Source organism: Xyrauchen texanus, chromosome 9 (assembly GCF_025860055.1).
Source record: "Xyrauchen texanus isolate HMW12.3.18 chromosome 9, RBS_HiC_50CHRs, whole genome shotgun sequence".
Taxonomy (NCBI): domain Eukaryota; kingdom Metazoa; phylum Chordata; class Actinopteri; order Cypriniformes; family Catostomidae; genus Xyrauchen; species Xyrauchen texanus.
The window spans coordinates 26,973,610-26,992,702 of record NC_068284.1 but is presented as its reverse complement, the minus strand read 5'-3'; the positions used below and the strand labels follow the sequence as shown (position 1 = coordinate 26,992,702).

Here is a 19,093-nt window from a genome sequence, read left to right as displayed (position 1 = left end):
AGAGCTTAGAGTGGTGTTGTTGCTCATATATCATTAAGACCAGGTTAGACTTGCATTTCAACCTGTATAGACGATTGTGATGAGCACTGGGCTGAACATAAACATCTATAAATACATCATGTCAAGTTTTTTACCTTATCTGTGCAATGAAAAAAAACTGATGTAAGCATGCCTGATTGAACTAGATGGGGTTGATGCAACTCTGTGCACCAGTCTGGCTAAGGTTTCTCAGACTGTTGGCCCCAGGCCACTGGATGGTGACGCTGTCATAAGAGAGGAAAAAGTTAATCATATTGTAGAAGGAACCTACATTTTTACAAGGAACCCCAGCACGCTTGACATTTGTACCTCTGTCTCTGAACAGACAAAAATACTTAGTGTACAAGTCCCAGTTTCATAATTTATGCTAATTGCACTCAAATTAAATTCCAATTATGTAAATTAAGGATTTTTTTTTATTATTTGTTTTGCATTTCTCATGAGAATCAGCAAGTCATGCAAGCCAGTCGTGTGTTGTACTATGCTCTCAACCCTTTTTTATTTTAAAAAGGAAAATGTACAAAATGTGATTGCTTTTTACTGGTTAAATATGAAAGGAGAATAAAACAAGTACATTGATTCAAAGAATTATATCTGAAGGCCTGAGTCTAGTATTGGAACACAAAACTCCATAAGATGTTGATTAATGGAGAAAAATAAACTCGGGAGAAACCAGACACACTGTGGGGGCCAGTTCCCCTCTGGCTAACATCATGAATATAATATAAATATTACTTATGTATAGTTCAAGTCATGGTTTAAAATTATGAAACTAAGTAAGCGTTAAGGGTCAGTATTTAAACATTGATTTTGTTTGAACTGTAAGATTAATGACCAATGATCCATCCTGGATTAGAGAATAATGTCCATCTTCTCAATCAGAAATGCAACTTATTTACTGAGGCTTGTTGTTGATTTTTCAAGAGTAGATGTGAGAGCAAAGCCTTTATGCATTTTCAAGCTTATTGTGTTGCCATAAAACAACATTTATTTTTGTATGCATTTTGACATACTGTGCAACAGCTTATTTCAATTTGTTCCAGTGGTTTATGTTAACAGACAGTTGTCATAAGTTTTCTGTTCCTGAAACCACATCTTCGCAATTTGTTATGCACACTCTATCTTTGTTATCTCTAAATTAATGTTCTATATTAGAAGTCAAGACCAGTTTAAACAAAACACATTTTCATCTGCTGATTTATATTACTACCAATTTCCACATTCAAGTCTCTTTTAAACAAACAGTTTTGGTGACATTGTACCACAGTGCAAATTTTATGCTTATTCAAAACAGACTTGTAACTGACAGCCTATAAAGAATAAAAGGATCAATTCATTAGTTAATACGTGAATTGAGCTGAGATGTTGGAACTGTTTAAACAGAACCAGTATGCTATTTAAGGTTAATGAATGTGCACCCTGAGCAAAAAAAAGGTGTTACACATCCAAACAAATAACCATTCAAGCAACACCTGAAACCAAACATGCTGGGAGGCACTGATAACTCATGTGCCCTTGATCTGCATTTCAACAGCAAAGGTGTCTCAGCTGATTCATTCAGGTTTCTTGAGGTCTTCAAAACAAATTTGAAATACTGATTAGAATACAGTGTAGCTAATTAGGATGCTAATTGGAATGGAGTGGGGCTGGAATGAAACTTGGCTGAAAGGTGTATTCTCACACTGACAATTCTTCCATGTTTGTTCTATCTCTCCGCTCCACAAATTGCCTGTGTTATTAATCAAATGGGGATCATGTTAACTGAGTATGTGTGGGTGCACGTGAATAATTTTACTTGTATTTTCAGTAGATTAGTTCTATGTGAATTGCCAAGGAGCCAAGAAAAGACATCATAAAAAAGTGGTATCATTATTAACCCGCTTTGTGTGATTGATGTCTGTTCCAATTAATTTTACATAGTTTAAGAGTGATTTTAATGGTTTCACAGGGTAACATGGTTGCCCATGTTAACGTGGGACATTGGTTTGAATGGGAACTGGTGATTACATTTGTCAGAGCAGTAAATCGCATGTGGAAATCTTTAATATGCAACACTAAAGCATCAGGCTTAAATGTGTCAACAATATGCCAATACTCTTAAATTACTTTTATTTATAAAAACAAAACAAAATACAATAGCTTGATACAGTTAATAATACAATTGTTACTGTTCACATTGAAGGTCTGTTTGTTTAGGGGTTGTGTATTTGCTAGCCATGCATACAGACCTGGGTTTAATTCTTTGTGAATGTTTGCATTTTTATTTAAATTGTTATATAAATCTTTTACTTTTCCAAGGAGTGCATGGCAATGTCGTATGTTTGACTACCCATGACACTGCCAAAAGATGATCTTTCAGAACAGTGCAATATTTCTGTTGGTGTCACGAACCCCGCTCCTCTGCCCCATCTCCGCTTCCTTGAGCACGCACACATGCACTCCGCGAGCGTGCTCGCTTCCCGGTCCCTCGCTCTGCCCCCTTGAGCTTGTACGCTCTTTTTCCTCCCTCGGGCTTCCACGACCGGTTTTGATATTACGAGCTCTCGCTCGTAAACTATCTCCCCCCTCTGGCTCACATGCCCGCTTCAGCCAGAACATTATGACCACCTGCACTCACGCGCTTCCAATCCCCACACATTAGTTTCACCTGCACTCGTCTCATCACCCGTCATTTTACACCTGCACTCGCACCTATATATATCACCATCCTTTCGTTTGTATCTGGTTGGTTATTGTATTTAGTTCCCCGTATCTTTGCCCCGATAGTCTCGTCTAGTTTTGACCTCCCTACTATTCTTCCTCTTAGCTTGCCAGCTCCCCTAGTTCCCCTGTCTTTGCTCCCACTTGTTATACATCCTGTTTACCCTGGCTTTGACCCTCGCTCCCCTCGACTACTCTCCCGGATTTGCCCCCTTTACTCTCCTTGATTCCCCGGCTTCCGACTCTATGCTTTCCCTGACCATTCTTCACTGGATTTGCACTGTTTTTGTACTGTTGCCTGCTCTTATACTAATAAAAGCAGTTTTTCTCCGACATTGTGACTGCCTCATCTTGTGTGTTTGTGTGCGGGTTACAGAATAACCAACCTAACCGAAGGCAGTCACAATGCACCCCACGGATTCGCGCAGCTCACTAGAGCGGATTTTCGTGGCATGTTCCGAGCGCGGATTTGCGGCTGGGAGAGATTACCACGCACTCACGGCCCAGGGACAGCAGGTAAGCACTTTGTTTGACTTTTGTCACCCTGTTCTGCCTGTGTCTGTCCCTGAGCCCGTTTATACTCCCAGCGCATTTCTGAGCGCCGTGAGCCTTCAACCCCCTGAGAGGTTTGACGGCTCTTTTGACGCTAACCTAGGGTTTTTTATGCGAGGCAGCGGTTGTGTAACTCATAACTCCGCCCTCGACATCATGGACCCAGCGGCCCAACTCATGGTTTTGCGTCAGGGGAGCCAAACCTTGGAGGCTTATGTTACTGATTTTTGTGCCCTGGCCAACCAGGTGAATTTTGATGAGGTGGTTCTGAAAGACATTTTTCAAGATGGACTGAATGAGCCAGCCTCATCATACATGCCTGGTGGTCACTGCTCTCTCAACCTGGCTCAGTTTATTGACCTCGCCCTGCTGTGCATTGGTTCCTCGTTTACTGTGGGGGAGGCAGATACTGAACCAGCGCTCTACACCACGGCCCCCGTCTCGAGGCCTACCACGGCCCCTGTCTCGAAGCCTACCACGGCCCCCGTCTCGAAGCCTACCACGCCCCCGTCTCGAAGCCTTACACGGCCCCCGTCTTGAAGCCTTACACGGCCCCCATCCTGAAGCCTTACACGGCCCCCGTCCTGAAGCCTTACACGGCCCTAGTCCGAAGCCTTACACGGCCCTAGTCCCGAAGCCTGACACGGCCCCAATCCCGAGGCCTGTCACGGCCCCAGCCTCGAAGCCTGGCACGGCCAGCGAGTCAACGCCCATGCCTGTCACGGCCCCAGCCTCGAAGCCTGCCACGGCCAGCGAGTCAACGCCCATGCCTGCCACGGCCAACGAGCCAGCGCCCACGGCCAACGAGCCAGCGCCCATGCCCGCCACGGCCAACGAGCCAGCGCCCGTGCCCGCCACGGCCAACGCCCCTGCCTGCCACGGTCAGCGAGCCAGCGCCCATGTCTGCCACGGTCAGCGAGCCAGCGCCTGTAGCCTCGACCGTCCCCATGGCCACATCCCCTGTTGGCCGAAGACGTAAGAGAAGGAAGAGGGCCCCTTCTCCCCAGTCTCGTCTTGTGCTCAAGACCGCAGAGATTCCCTCAGAGTCTTCCACGGCTCTGCCGGGTTCTGCTCCGCCCTCAGAGTCTTCCACGGCTCTGCCGGGTTCTGCTCCACCCTCAGAGTCATCCACGGCTCTGCCGGGTTCTGCTCAGCCCTCAGAGTCTTCCACGGCTCTGCCGGGTTCTGCTCCGCCCTCAGAGTCTTCCACGGCTCTGCAGACCTCTGCTCCGCCCTCAGAGTCTTCCACAGCTCTGTCAGCCTCTGCTCGCCCCTCAGAGCCCTCCCGGGCTCCGCCTCATGAGTTTCTCAGGGCTCCTCCTCTCGAGCCTCCCAGGGCTCCTCCTCTCGAGTCTCCAAGGGCCCCTCCTCACAAGCCTCCTAGGGCTCCTCCTCACGAGCCTCCCAGAGCTCTACCCCTCAAGTCCCTCAGGGCTCCCCCTCTTTCCAAGCTTCTCACGGCTTCGCCTCTCGAGTCTCTCAGGGCTCCATCCCTCGAGTCTTTCATGGCTCCACCCCTCAAGCCTCTGACGGCTTCGCCTTTCGAGTCTCTCAGGGCTCCATCCCTCGAGTCTTTCATGGCTCCACCCCTCAAGCCTCTCACGGCTTCGCCCCTCGAGTCTCTCAGGGCTCCATCCCTCGAGTCTTTCATGGCTCCACCCCTCAAGCCTCTCACGGCTTCACCTCTCGAGTCTCTCAGGGCTCCATCCCTCGAGTCTTTCATGGCTCCACCCCTCAAGCCTCTCACGGCTCTGCCCCTCGAGTCTCTCATGGCTCCACCCCCTCTCAAGCCTCTCACGGCTTCGCCTCTCGAGTCTCTCAGGGCTCCTCCCCCTCTCAAGCCTCTCAGGGCTCCCCCTCTCGAGTCTTTCATGGCTCCCCCCCTCAAGCCTCTCGAGCCTTCCAGGGCTCGGCCACTAGAGGCTCCTATGGCTCTGCCTCCCGAGCCTCCTACGGCTCCCCCTCCAGAGCCTCCTACGGCTCCACCTCCCGAGCCTCTCATGGCTCTGCTCCCAAAGACTCCAGAGCTTCCTAGGGCTCCGCCTCTCGAGCCTTCCACGGCTCCACCACCCGAGCCTCCTACGGCTCTGCTCCCTAAGACTCCAGAGCCTTCTAGAGATTCGCCTCCCGAGCCTCCTGCGGCTCCGCCTCCCAAGCCTCCTATGGCTCCACCTCCCCCGGCTCTGCCTCCAGAGGCTACCAGGGCTTCACTCCTGGAGCCTTCTACGGCGCCACCTCCCACGGCGTCACCTCCTTTGGCTCTGCCTCCAGAGCCTTCCAGGGCTTCACCTCTGGAGCCTCCTACGGCGCCACCTCCATGGGCTCCACTTCCTGAGCCTTCCAGGCCTTCGCCCCTAAAGCCCCCCTTGGCTCCACCTCCAGGGCCTTCCAGGCCTTCGCCCCTAAAGCCTCCTTCGGCTCCACCCCCAGAGCCTTCCAGGCCTTCGCCCCTAAAGCCTCCTTCGGCTCCACCTCCAGAGCCTTCCAGGCCTTCGCCCCTAAAGCCTCTGTCGGCTCCACCTCCGGAGCCTTCCAGGACCCCACCTCCAGAGCCACCTATGGTGCCGCCTCTGATGGCTCCGCCTTTCACGGCTCAGCCCGGACTGCCTGACCCTCTCCCTGTCCTGTGGCCTCTTCCCTGGCCTCCGGACCCTATTCCTGTCCGGTGGTCACCCTCCAGACCCCCGGACCCAGTCCCTGTCCTCCAGACGCCTTCCAGACCCCCTGACCCAGTCTCTGCCCTACGGCTGCCCCCTAGATCTCCCGACCACCCGCCTGTCCACTATGTTCCCCCTGACCTTACCTTGAACTGGCCGTGGACTGTTTCATTTCCCTTTGTACCTTCTATCCCCCTTGGACTGCCCTCATGTGTGTTTTGTGGGTTTTCTGTTCCCTCGAGCTTACACGCTCGTTCTACCCCCGCGAGCTCACACGCTCGTTCTGCTCCCTCGAGCTCACACGCTCGTTCTGCCCCCCGCGAGCTCACATGCTCGTTCTGCCCCCTGTGAGCTCACACGCTCGTTCTGCCCCCGCGAGCTCACACGCTCGTTCTGCCCCCGCGAGCTCACACGCTCGTTCTGCTCCCTCGAGCTCACACGCTCGTTCTGCTCCCTCGAGCTCACATGCTCGTTCTGCTCCCGGCGAGCTCACACGCTCGTTCTGTTCCCTCGAGCTTAACAGCCGAGCGCGGCCATCAGCAGCCGTCCGTTATAGAGGGGGGAGTACTGTCACGAACCCCGCTCCTCTGCCCCATCTCCGCTTCCTCGAGCACGCACACATGCACTCCGCGAGCGTGCTCGCTTCCCGCTCCCTCGCTCCACCCCTTTGAGCTCGTATGCTCTTTTTCCTCCCTCGGGCTTCCACGCCCGGTTTTGCTATTACGAGCTCTCGCTCGTAAACTATCTCCCCCCTCTGGCTCACATGCCCGCTTCAGCCAGAACATTATGATCACCTACACTCACGCGCTTCCAATCCCCACACATTAGTTTCACCTGCAATCGTCTCATCACCCGTCATTGTTTACACCTGCACTAGCACCTATATATATCACCATCCTTTCGTTTGTATCTGGTTGGTTATTGTATTTAGTTCCCCGTATCTTTGCCCCGCTAGTCTCGTCTAGTTTTGACCTCCCTACTATTCTTCCTCTTAGCTTGCCAGCTCCCCTAGTTCCCCTGTCTTTGCTCCCACTTGTTATACATCCTGTTTACCCCGGCTTTGACCCTTGCTCCCCTCGACTACTCTCCCGGATTTGCCCCCTTTACTCTCCTTGATTCCCCGGCTTTCGACTCATAATGGCTCTTCAGAATCATAATGGTTTGTTTGTTGTTTGAAAATTTAAAAAACCTTCTAAACTTTAGAAAATGTAGTTCATGCTTTCTCAGTATTTCATTAAATTATGTATACTGTACGCTGTAATTACTGGCTGTTGGATTCAGTTACAATTTTGATTCATCTATTTAAAACAATATAATAAATTGTGTCTGTGCATGTGATTTACAAAATTTTCAATAGACCTGTTAAAAATATATTATAATCTGCAGTAAAGATTAAAATGTATCCCGATTAATCAGGATTTGAACCCAGGTTGCTATGCTTAATACCAGTATGACTTACTGCTGGACGAGTGTCCCACCTATAATTATCCATTCACTTTGTTGGAAAAAGTTACTCAAACTATTAGTTCATCAAGCCATTATTCATAATAAAGAAACAAAAACAACTGAAAGTATATTATAGACACATATATACATATGCTGCTTTAGCGTTGCAAATAAAATAATTCAACATGTGATTTACTGCTCTGACAAATGCAATCGTCAGTTCCCATTCAAACCAAAGTTACACGTTAACATTGGTGTAACAGTGGGGCGTGGTCAAGTGCCCGTCCGAGAGAGAGAAGCGGTAAGGGCACTTACACCTGAGCTAAATTATGTCTAACACCTGTCTCTAATTCCAGTGAGCATGGGGAGAGCGGATAAAACAACCCACGCCACCAGCAGTCGAGAGAGAGAGTCTGGGGCTTGAACAATTGCAAAGCTGTATATGTGTAAATAAGAGTGTTAATGTGAAGCTGTAAGCTCAGAAGAGTTGACAATTAAAAATCCTTACCTGAGAGGAGTTACTCACCTTCCGTGTCCTCCTTCCAAACCCGTTACACTGGTGCCGAAACCTGGGATCTAAGTACGCCCATGTAGTCCTCCCAGTTGCCCGAGCTCCTCCAGTCCCTCGCCGGTATGCATCAGGCAAACCAACAATCCCTGATTGAGCTGCGCCAAGACCAGGACCGACGGTTCTTCGAGATCCTGCGGGCTCAAGCAGAGGACTGGCACACGATCCGGAGCCTCCTTAGCCAGGAGAGAGCCCCGGCCACAACCCCGGACATCCGCAGCCAGCTGTCACCCCCGCGCTTCTAAAATGGGGCCGGAAGATGATACCGAGGCCTTCATCGACCTGTTTGAGAGTGGAGATCTGGGGCTGGCCGCATGATCAGTGGGTGGCCAGGCTCCTTCCATTTCTCTCCGGGGAAGCCCAGCTTGCTGCCCAACAGTTGCCGTGGCTAATCTCCTGGCCTATGCGGACCTGAAGAAGGCTATCCTGCAGCGGGTGGGTCGCAGTGCGGAACAGTATCACCAGCTGTTCCGGTCCTTGAAGCTGGGGAAAAACGACCATCCGTTTGCATTCTCCCAGCGGCTCCGAGACGCATGCCAAAAATGGCTGCTGGTGGGGAATTGTGATGTCGGGAGAATGGTCGACCAGGTGGTACTGGAGCAGCTTGTTCGTGGACTGCCAAAGCGGACAGCGCCCGGCGTCGCTGGAGGAAGCTGTCCAGCTTGCAGAGGACCATTTGGTGGCATACCCGAGGGTGGAAGAGCCCTTTTCTCCCTCTCTCTCTCTTCCCCATCCCCCTGTGTGTTCCCCTCCTCCCTCTCACTCTGCTCTCTCCCCAGAGCCCGTTCCTGCCCTGTGGAGGCGAGGAGCTCCGCCAACGTGACCAGTTCCCCACACAAGGCGGTGGACATACCCCCCCTCCTCTACAGCGCCCCACCGCCCTCCCCCTCAGTTGGAAGTGTCCTCCGACACAGGTGCGGGTGTAAAGTCTGGACCGGCCTACTGGGGTTGCAGGGATCAATGCCCCGTGATGGAGCTGGGGACTGTGGTCCGGGTCCCCAACACCCCCTCAGGCTGCCCTCGACCAAGCCAGAGAGTACCGAATTCTGGTAAGGGCCAAGCAATCAAACCACGATCCACCAACGCTTGGTTCAACCCGAGGCATTGGGCACAGCTAAGATGGTGAGGGTGAAATGTGTGCATGGGGATATTTAAAAATACCCTGTGGTGACCCTGGTGATTACATGTTGGGGAACAAAGCATAGAGTGGAGGCCACGGTTAGTTCCCGCCTATCACCCATCCGCTGATTTTGGGGACGAATTGGCCTGAATTTAGAAATGTATTGAAGGGAATATGTGCGGATGGGTCCTGCGTAAAAGAGATGAGGTGTGATACGTGCGATGCTCTGACAGGAGAGGCGGAGCTGGGGCTGTCTTCATCGGCTCCACGTCATGATGACGTGAGGGGGGAGAGGCTGCGGCCCCTCCCATCCTTAGGGGATTTCCAGAAGGGGATTTCCCTTTCGAGCAGTCGCGAGACGAAACCTTCAAGCATGTCTTTGACCAAGTGAGAGTGTAATGGGTTTGTAAGGAGGACATGGAAAGCGAGTAACTCCTCTCAGGTAAAGATTTTTAACTGTCAACTCTTCTGAGCTTACAGCTTCACATTAACACTCTTATTTACCCATATACAGCTTTGCAATTGTTCAGGCCCCAGACTCTCTCTCTCGACTGCTAGTGGCGTGGGTCGTTTTATCCGCTCTCTCCATGCTCACTGGAATTAGAGACAGGTGTTAGACATAATTTAGCTCAGGTGTAAGTGCCCTCACCACTTCTCTCTCTCCAGACGGGCACTTGACCACGCCCCCGCTGCCACAATGGGCAACCATGTTACTCTGTAAAATGGTTATAATCGCTCTTAAACTGTCACATTCATAAGAACAGACATTGATAAAAAAAATTAATAAATAAAAATAAATTATGTGCAAAATGTATTTTCTTTGCTCCATGATAATTCACATGAAACGAATGTGCTGATAAGCCAAGTAAAATTATTCACGTGCACATGCACATCCCATCACAGTTGATCCATAACACCAGAATTAATCTCTTTTTTACATTCAAAGAAAAGTAACTGATAGAATATTAATTGAAATTTGAATCTATGAGTCATTAGTTATTGTGAGATAATATTAATATAGACCACGATCAGTCAGAACTACAGCCAAAAAAAAAAAGAAAATATTTAATTTGAGACACAGAGCATTAAAATGTTCCCAATGTAGTTGGCTCAGCCCACATGATTCAATTTCATATTTTCCCCTTCTTCTCCTCATGTCTTATTCACTTCGCAGTACTAAATTGCAGTTATTTTTATAGAACTGAAGTGGTTTTGTAACCTCACAGCTTCTGTGCTGGCCCTCCCTGCATTTATACTCAATCCAGTGTCTTGAGGAGTAAGTGATGCTGAGACTGATTGCTCGCTACAGAATTAGCAATATCAAGGGAGGGACCCCAGGGATCCATTGATGTGTGTTTGTCACCTTGGCATGTCCACTGCACAGAGGCATTAGCTCAAGCACTGCTGACCCTGCAGATCACACAACTTCCCACATGCATCATATCAAAGCTTGGAAAATCACTTTATCATTCTCAGACAGCCCTCAGTTTCTGATTGTTATGCATCCCCAATTTACTCTGAATACCTAAATGCTTTTCCAAAGCGCTTGTACACTGATAAAGAATTCCTGCAACTATGTGAGCATTCCCCAAACATGCAAATGGAAACTTGTGAGATATGAAGGTGTGGAAACTTAAGATAAAGATGATGATCATGGTGAAAATGATTATTTATTTACTTATGACACCATGATATTTTTGAGCCAACAACTGTGGATTACCTAAAGAAGACTAAGAGAGAGAGAAAATCAAGCAATCAAGACGCACTAGAGAATCAGACACAACAGCATTCAACAGCTTCACTTGCTGTGCCGTTTGTTCACAGGAAATTGAGTCAAAGCTTTGAGTAATTAAATGCAGCCAGGATAATGTGCTGTAGTAATGAAAGATGCAGAGGTCAATGGACATGCACTGCCTTCCTGTTCTTTTCCCGTTGTTCTTTTTTGTCAACGACCACATGCCTGAACACAGACCAACTCTCAGACTTTATTTCTGAACCCTGCCTCACCACAAGCCAGACAAACAGCGGCAGCACTCCGATTTCAATCAGCCAAACAAGAGAGCCAAACACAATAAAGAGTGTTTCTTACCTTCTCAGCCTTTCCTTAATAGACGACAAGGCTTTGGAATATGCAGGAGTGCTGCCAATGTTCCTAGACATTTTTTAAGTCACACTGAGACTATGTATGCTGCTTGCAATCCACCCCAGAACATACCGCTAGCTCCCAAGTCTGCCAGCCTGCTGCAGCTCAGGAGGAGTGTTCTGATTGGCCAGCTGCATGTACTGTCATATCCACACACACACACTCACACACACACACACACACACACTGAAAGTCATCCCTTATTTTTTCCCTCTCACATTTCCTATCCTTCTTTCTCTCGTCATTTCCCTTGCTTTACATCATTAACTATAGCTCTCTCAATTTATCTTTCAGTCTCCCTTTCTTTCTCTCCCTCCATCTGCAGTTCGGAGAGGCACACAGGTTCTCAGCACTGAGCAGTGCAGGCAATATTGGTTTAAGGCAATAATGTGGATCCAGAAGGACACCTAATTAATAATATAGGAGGAGCACGGGGTATGTGAAGCGTGTGCGGGAAGCCCCTCAAGACTGAAGGCCATTTTTTTCTTTTTTGGAGAGAAGGCTACCCAGTCAGCTCATAACATAAGAGAGGGCATGATGAACAGGGCGGAAGCTCTGTGGAAAGGTAAGATGAAAATGTGATGAAACAAAGGCCTTGAGGGAGAAGAAGGAGCTTTATGTACCACAACTCCAAGTCATCAAACCCTCCTCTTACTCTCAGAGCACATCCATCATTTACCTTCAGGTCTCCCCCATCCTTTCAGCCTCTGCAAAGGTTGATGATTTATCTTTTTGACTCCATTTATTTATTTAAATTGTTCCATATTCTCAGCTCTGCTGGCATCCTTGCAGGGGAACTAGAGGTTGGGTTATGGAAAATGGAGCTGCCTCGCACTTAGTTTATGATGTTAAATGCCATCATTTAAATTACGCACAATCATGTTGATGGAACTTTGTGGTTTACCATAGACAAAATACTGTAAGGAGAGGAGATGGACCACTAATTTACAAGTGAATAGTAGTAGTAGTAGTAGTAGTCCTTTATTGTCACATAGTAAACCAGTGAAATTGGCCATCGACCTATTTCACTGAATAGGATAAATCATGATGCTTAATATGATGGCTGTAGTCCCGCCTTATTCTAGCCAAACATGATCACAGAAACTTGACATGTTGCTACCAAATGTTCCGGTATCCAGACATCGACTGTATTCTGCTGATTCAAAGGTTGCATCTTACTACCATGGCTGTATAGTGCAAAACAAAACAACAAATCTGAAACACAAAATAACAATTCAAAGACTCAACAACAAATAATAAAACACAATGGCAGATCCGAAAACAAAGTAAAAAATCAGAAAGCACAATATGGAAATATGGAAGCAAAACAACAAGTTATAAAACACAACTGCAAGTCAGAATATAGAAAAGCAAGACAGAAAACACAACAACCAGGCAGAAGAAATGGAAAGGGTAAGTACCATAGCATCTCACCTTTTGAGAGTGGGGATGATGCCTAGCCCTTTCTTCATGATTGATTCACTGTCCACTTAGTTATTATTTCAAAAGCCATGGCAACATCTTAGTGAGTGAAGAACTGAGTCATTTGGTGTGGTTTCTCACTATGCAAAACTGTAACAGGATACTTTATAACACAGACAGTATAAAAACGAGCGGGATAAAGTTATGCTTGTAAGGGACCATCTAAAAATTCCACAAACTGTGCTAAAACATCAGTTGTACACAAGCATTAATTCAACTGACTCATCTCTAACTAACTAACTAACTAACTAACCAAACACTGTTTTTTTCCTATCTTTTTTTTTAAGTTACATTCTAAAGGTTGCAGTATGCTGCCAGTGTGATGGCTGAATTGCTAAATATGAAGTTTTGCCAGCATGTCCAATTATATGTACGAAGTGATCAATAATTTTTGAAAAACAAAAGTTCACCAAGATATTATTTTCACATTCTAAAGGTTTTAGTAGGTAGTTGTATTCACTGCTAGTGAATAGCCTGGATAATTTCAGGTAAGATTTTCAAAATTATACAAAAACAGATTTAAAAATTAGTATTTTTTTATTTATAAAACAATTAAATCCATAAAATAAGTTAAACATTCACACCAATGGCAGCTTTCTACAAACTTTGGAATGTGAAAATAATTTCTTGATGATTTTAAATGATCTAAAATATTGAAATAATTGAAATAATAGAATAGAATAATGTAATTATTCTCATAAATGGAACTGACAATCACGTTGTGAGTCTGGACAATCGTGAATAAGTTGTGCCATCATTCAGAGTTTATGAAGCTGCTCTGGAGAAACTGCGCCGGCTGCGCTAGGTGGCTGCTCTGAAATCGCTCTCATGGTACTTTGATGGCAAACTTCACAATGACGCAGCGATGGCACCATCAAAAGTCAGACAAAAATTCTAACCGACATGCACTGCTTCAAGTCCAGTGCTGATCAGTCTGCACAGCGCTACATGAAGTCGAGCACACCTAAGGTTACATATGTAACCAAGGCGTTCCCTTTCATAAGGACTCTGCACTGCATGATGATGCAATGGGAACGATATACCATCACGCCAAGCAAACATTAGCTACTAATTGTTTTAGCCCGTGTGGCAAATATACAGCGGCACACAAGCAAGCTTAAAAATAATAACTATGACTTTACTAATGTTCCAACAGAGAGAACCTGGGACGCAGGAGTCAAACCCTTGTCCAAATCTTTTTTAAAAAGATTTTTAAAATCTGACAAAAGTCATATTTATTATCATTGAGTTTCCTTTCAAATGTTTTAAATTTTCCCGAAGGTTATTGTGATGCCAATCCTTTTTATAATCATGTTATTAAAATGACAAAACATGCCCTTTTTGAGCAGGAATTTGAAGAGGTCTTCAAAACAAAGACTCATAAATCACCTTTCAAAAAGAGGGAGAATTTGAATTTGTTAAGACACTTCTGATTAGGTAGAATTCACAGAAAGAATTAAAAGGCCATGCCTGACCTCACCCTCTCTCTCTCTTCTGTGCTCTCTTTTGCTCGTCTCCAAAATGTAACCTCTCTCTTCAGAACTCAGAGTTCCAAGGATATATCATCACATTCGTCATCCATCCGGCAACCCCACGTTCTTCATTGTAACTTCAAGACCGTCAAACAAGCACAAAGACCTCCCTGAACCAAACAAAAGGACTTCAAATTCCAAGAAACATAACACAAGTACAATTAAAAACTCAAATATAGGCCTTTTAAATAAAGTGTTGAAGAGTTTTTTCAGGCTAATAGTCTATAGACTCAACACCCATTCTTTTTCCTCTTTTACAGTGAATTTCCATTAATTTCCTGTCAAAAATCATTCATTGACCTGTGTTCATGCTTTTCTATATGTTTTAGTTTAGTTCTATGTTGTAGATTAGTCAATAATTTTTGTTTGCATTCAAAAGAGAAGTTGACTGTGATATACTCTCATAAATAATTGGTCTCTTGAACTCTATGATCCAAAACCTGCACTCATAAATAGTATTTCAATATTCTTGTGATGTTATTTTCAATGGCCTTGATAGTAATATTGCTAATATTTAAGAATTAACATACATCACATCAACTCAGCTCTGGCCGCAGGTTGATTAGACATTGACTAGTTAAAATACATTTTTGTGGTAAGCAACAATATTCCACAAATGCTGTTGATTGTGCTTAACTTGTATTGAACCCAGAACACTACTTTAATAACTCTGGCTCGAAATCCATAAACAAAGGATTGATCGACAGGACATGTAAATCACAAACCCTCTCGAACAATGCCAGTGCCCAAAGCAGGGCAGTTTTAAGAGTCAGAAACGTATCAGAACTGCACTTGAGAGGAATTCTAACACTACAGATAAATCCCCTGAAGGGAAGTGGACAGGACTAACAAGGTCTAATTCTGCAAACTCCACAAATAAATTAAGAGACAAGGAAATGGCTACTGATATATATCATATTCACAAGCACGTGTTCAGTTGCTATAGTGGCAACATAACCTTTAAGCATTGCCGGGGCAACCCCAGCCCCAAAAATGCTCCAACTCCAGCACCAAACTAATAGGGCAGTGAACTGAATCTTCACTTTGCGTTGAACACCAGGAGGCAAAAATACACATATATAGCCTTCTCTTTGATAGGGCTCTAGCATTCAGAATGGTATCATGTCCATTCTGACTGGAATCTGCCAGGGCATCCCCTCCAGGAGAGAGACCAGAGTTGAAAAACATATGTGAGATGGCCAATATGGTGCCACAAATAGGAGTTGAACTTGATCCTCCCAAACCCTCTACAGAACTGTCTGCAGCAGGTTGATTGGCAGAATTGCATTGAGACGCACTGTCGTCCATTGATGTGCCAGCGCATTGGTGGCAGTCATTTCCTCATCCAGTTGGACAATATAACGGTGATATCTTACAATGCTGTTCGCCTGTGCAAAATACAGGAGAGAAACTGAGCTTAACTGGGTTCTGATAACGGTTTGGGCACTCCAAGTCCCTCCAAAAGGAAACTGTTCATAAGGTCTCATAACACATCACTATGATGCTGTGAACTCTTTATTTACTATCAGATTTACTAAGACCTGAATCAGTACAATAATAAAGTTATTCACTTTAACTTACCTTGGAGTAAGGTGTCTTTGCTGATGTTATACATGTTAATTTGGTAATGAGGGCTGACACCGTCAGTGTGCTCTTCTCAAGATTTTTTTTTAAAGAAAGAAAAATACTGTTAGATCATTTTGTACAGAAAGAAATGACATAGACACTCAGTGGTATCAAATCCCTCTTCAACGTTTATTTGTTCAGCATTCTGTTATATGGTCCAGAAAACCACATTCCACTGGACCCTCACCAATGAAATAGTTCTTTACCTTATATGGGGGTGACATACATGTTTGAGCTACGTGTGAAATGTGAGAGTAGAGAGAAAAAAAACACATTCCTAAAGAACACATCCTTTGAACAAGGAGCAGCTTTGCTATGTGATGACACAGCAAGCTACATCACCAGATAAGTTGTTGAGAAGCCTTAATTATTCCACAAATAAACAGCATGTATGCTCTCTAGATACTTCATGACACTACAACAAGTGACTCAGCAACAACGTTTACATTTTTTTTCAGATAATTTCTAAACAATTCAACTAAAAAATTAAACACACACTACTCCTTTAGACCCTTTTTGAAAAAAAAAAAAAATACAAATGCTTGTCAGAGAAATGGCGAATGGTAACAGTTGCTAAAATACAGTAGAATTGTTCAGAAAAGCTTTTAAGGTGAGGCTTAGTGAAGGGTCAATTGAATGAATGCTTGCACACCACGGATGTTTTAGCACAGTTTATGGACTTTTTAGGCGGTCCCTTACATGGGTGGATATCATTTTTATAACTAACTTTATCCTGCTTTATCTTTTTGTTCTCTGTGTTCTGAAGTATCCCATAAGTGTTTTACTGTGTGAGAAATTACTCCAAATGATTCAGTGCTTCAGTTAGTGAACTTTTGACATGGATTTTAAAATAATCGCTAAGAGGAAAGTGAACCAGTCGTTAAAAAAAGGGATGGGTATCATCCGCATAGCCAGTCAGTTGAGAAGATATAATACCTACCTGTGAAGGACTCCACAAACAGAAGGGAAGGAGGACACAAGGAAGCAGGTTTTTCCAGATTCAGGTAAGGCTTTTAATCGCCCACTTCAATGCTTTACAGCTTCACAAACTCAACAGTTTCAGAGACACATTAGCTTCACAAACATCAACACATCAGCTTCCACGAGCACTGTAGGCTACCTTGTGCCAGACTATCTCTCCCTCTCTGCTGGTGGTGTGGCCGTTTAGATGCTGCTCTCTCCATGCTCACTGGAATTAGAGACAGCTGTCAGACATAATCCAGCTCAGGTTCAAGCACCCTTACCGCTTTCCCTCTCTCCGGACGAACGCTCGACCATGCCTCCACTGCCACATATCCCCAACGCCTGACTCAGGCTGGGGACTATCCGGCCTGTCTACCACTCCCCCCATTTCTAGAAAGGATGTTGGTGACAACCATCTGCACCCCCGATCTGTGGACCACCTTGAATTTAAAGGGCTGGAGAGCAAGATACCACCGGGTGATCTGTGTGTTGGTATCCTTTATGCAGTGAAGCCATCGGAGTGGAGTGCGATCTGAGCAGAGGGTTAAGGCCCGCCCAGCATGTAGTAACGGAGAGTGAGGCTGCCCACTTGATGGCTAGACACTCCTTTTCCACGTGCTGTACTTTGTTTCCCTTAAGGAGAGCTTGCGGCTGATGTACACCACCACCCTCCACCTCCTACGAGAGTATGGCCTGAAGTGTCCATCTGCAATACGAAAGGGACAGAGAATGTGCATATAAAAGCGCCCCCCCTCAAAGTGTGGCTTTACTGTGTAAACGCATGTTGGCACTGCCCTGTACACTGAACCAGGTCTGGAGCTCCCTTTTAGTGAGATCAGTCAGTGGGCTGGTGATATCCGAATAATTAGGCTCAAGCCTCCTATAATAGCCAGCCAGCCCCAGGAACTGTCTCACCCCCTTTTTGGTCTAGGGTCTCACGCAGGTCGCAATCGCCGCAGTCTTGTCAATTTGGGGACGCAACTGGCCGTGACCCAAGTGGAACCCCAGATAATCTACCTCCTCCCACCCAGCCACACACTTCTTGGAGTTTTCTTTGAGCCCCGCCCATAGCAGCAAAATCAGAGCCACCCCCTGCCAATCATTACTATAAATGATGAAGTCATCTAAATAGGCAGCGGCGTAAGCCGAATGTGTTCTGAGGATTCGGTCCATGATGCACTTAAACATGGCTGGAGCCCCAAACAAACTGAATGGAAGCGTAAAAAATTTGTGTAATCCAAAAAGTGTGGATAAGGCTGTTTTTCACTGGAAATTGGTGTCAAGGGGGATTGCCAATAACCCTTTGTCAAATCCAATGTCGAATAAAATCGAGCAGTGCCCAACCGATCGAGAAACTCATCAAGAAGAGGCATTCCATTAACTTTTTATAATCCTCACAGACCCGTACAGAGCCGTCGCTCTCAGGAACTAGAACAACTGGCTGGACCAATCACAGTGGGATTCCTCTATTACCCCCATATCAAGCATTGCATCCAATTCTTCCTGAAATATATTATTTTTGTGACTGCTCTAATGGCCCGACGAGGTCCATGCCAATTCTCTAGAAGGGGACCTTGATCAGTGGAAGGTGGCGCAATGGCGCTTTTGGGGTGGCTGGTGTATTCAATGCCCAGCCAATAAAAATGGGTTATTAGTCGGTTCAGTTTTTTCTTTCCCCTAAGTAACCCACCATCGGATTATAATGAGTTGCCTGGAACACCATTTCCCAGCGGCTCTGCAGTATTAAGTGCTGGATTAAATCTTCCTTGGTTTAAGCATCCTGCATCACTCTACACATCCACTCATTTATAAATGTGAAATAGGGATATGAAAGTGCGACATCTGGCCGGAGCTAATGACCATCGATCACTCTCACTTGGTCGAAGGCGTCCTTGAGGGTGTCTGCTCCAAAGGAAATCCCCTGAGGATAGGAGGGGCTGCAGCCTCTCCCCCCTCATGTCATCCAGACATGGAGCTGAGGAAGATGGCCCCGGCTCCGCCTCCCCTGCCAGAGTTTTGCACACTTCACATCATGTTGCTTCGCTTTTGAGGAGGACCAATATGTATGCCCTTTAATACATTTCTAGTTTCAGGCCAATTAGTTCCCAAACTCAGCGGTTGTGTGAGGTGGGAACTAACTGTGGCCTAAAAGGGTCACCAGAGGATAGTTGTGAATATCCCCATGCACACACTTCGCCCTCACCTTACAGCTGTGCCCAAAAGCCTCATGTTGAACCAAGCATTGGTGGATAGTGGTTTGATTAC

At 46.0% G+C, this 19,093-nt stretch overlaps 1 protein-coding gene across 1 annotated transcript in view; it reads right to left on the bottom strand.

Annotated features, from left to right (window-relative positions):
* Window positions 1-11,281, bottom strand: part of LOC127649039 (cadherin-18-like) — a 113,383-nt gene extending 102,102 nt beyond the window's left edge. The window contains exon 1 of the mRNA XM_052133925.1: window positions 11,172-11,281. The gene's annotated coding sequence lies outside the window, so the exon portion shown is untranslated. The remainder of the gene's footprint in view (window positions 1-11,171) is intronic.
* Window positions 11,282-19,093: the final 7,812 nt, after the last annotated feature.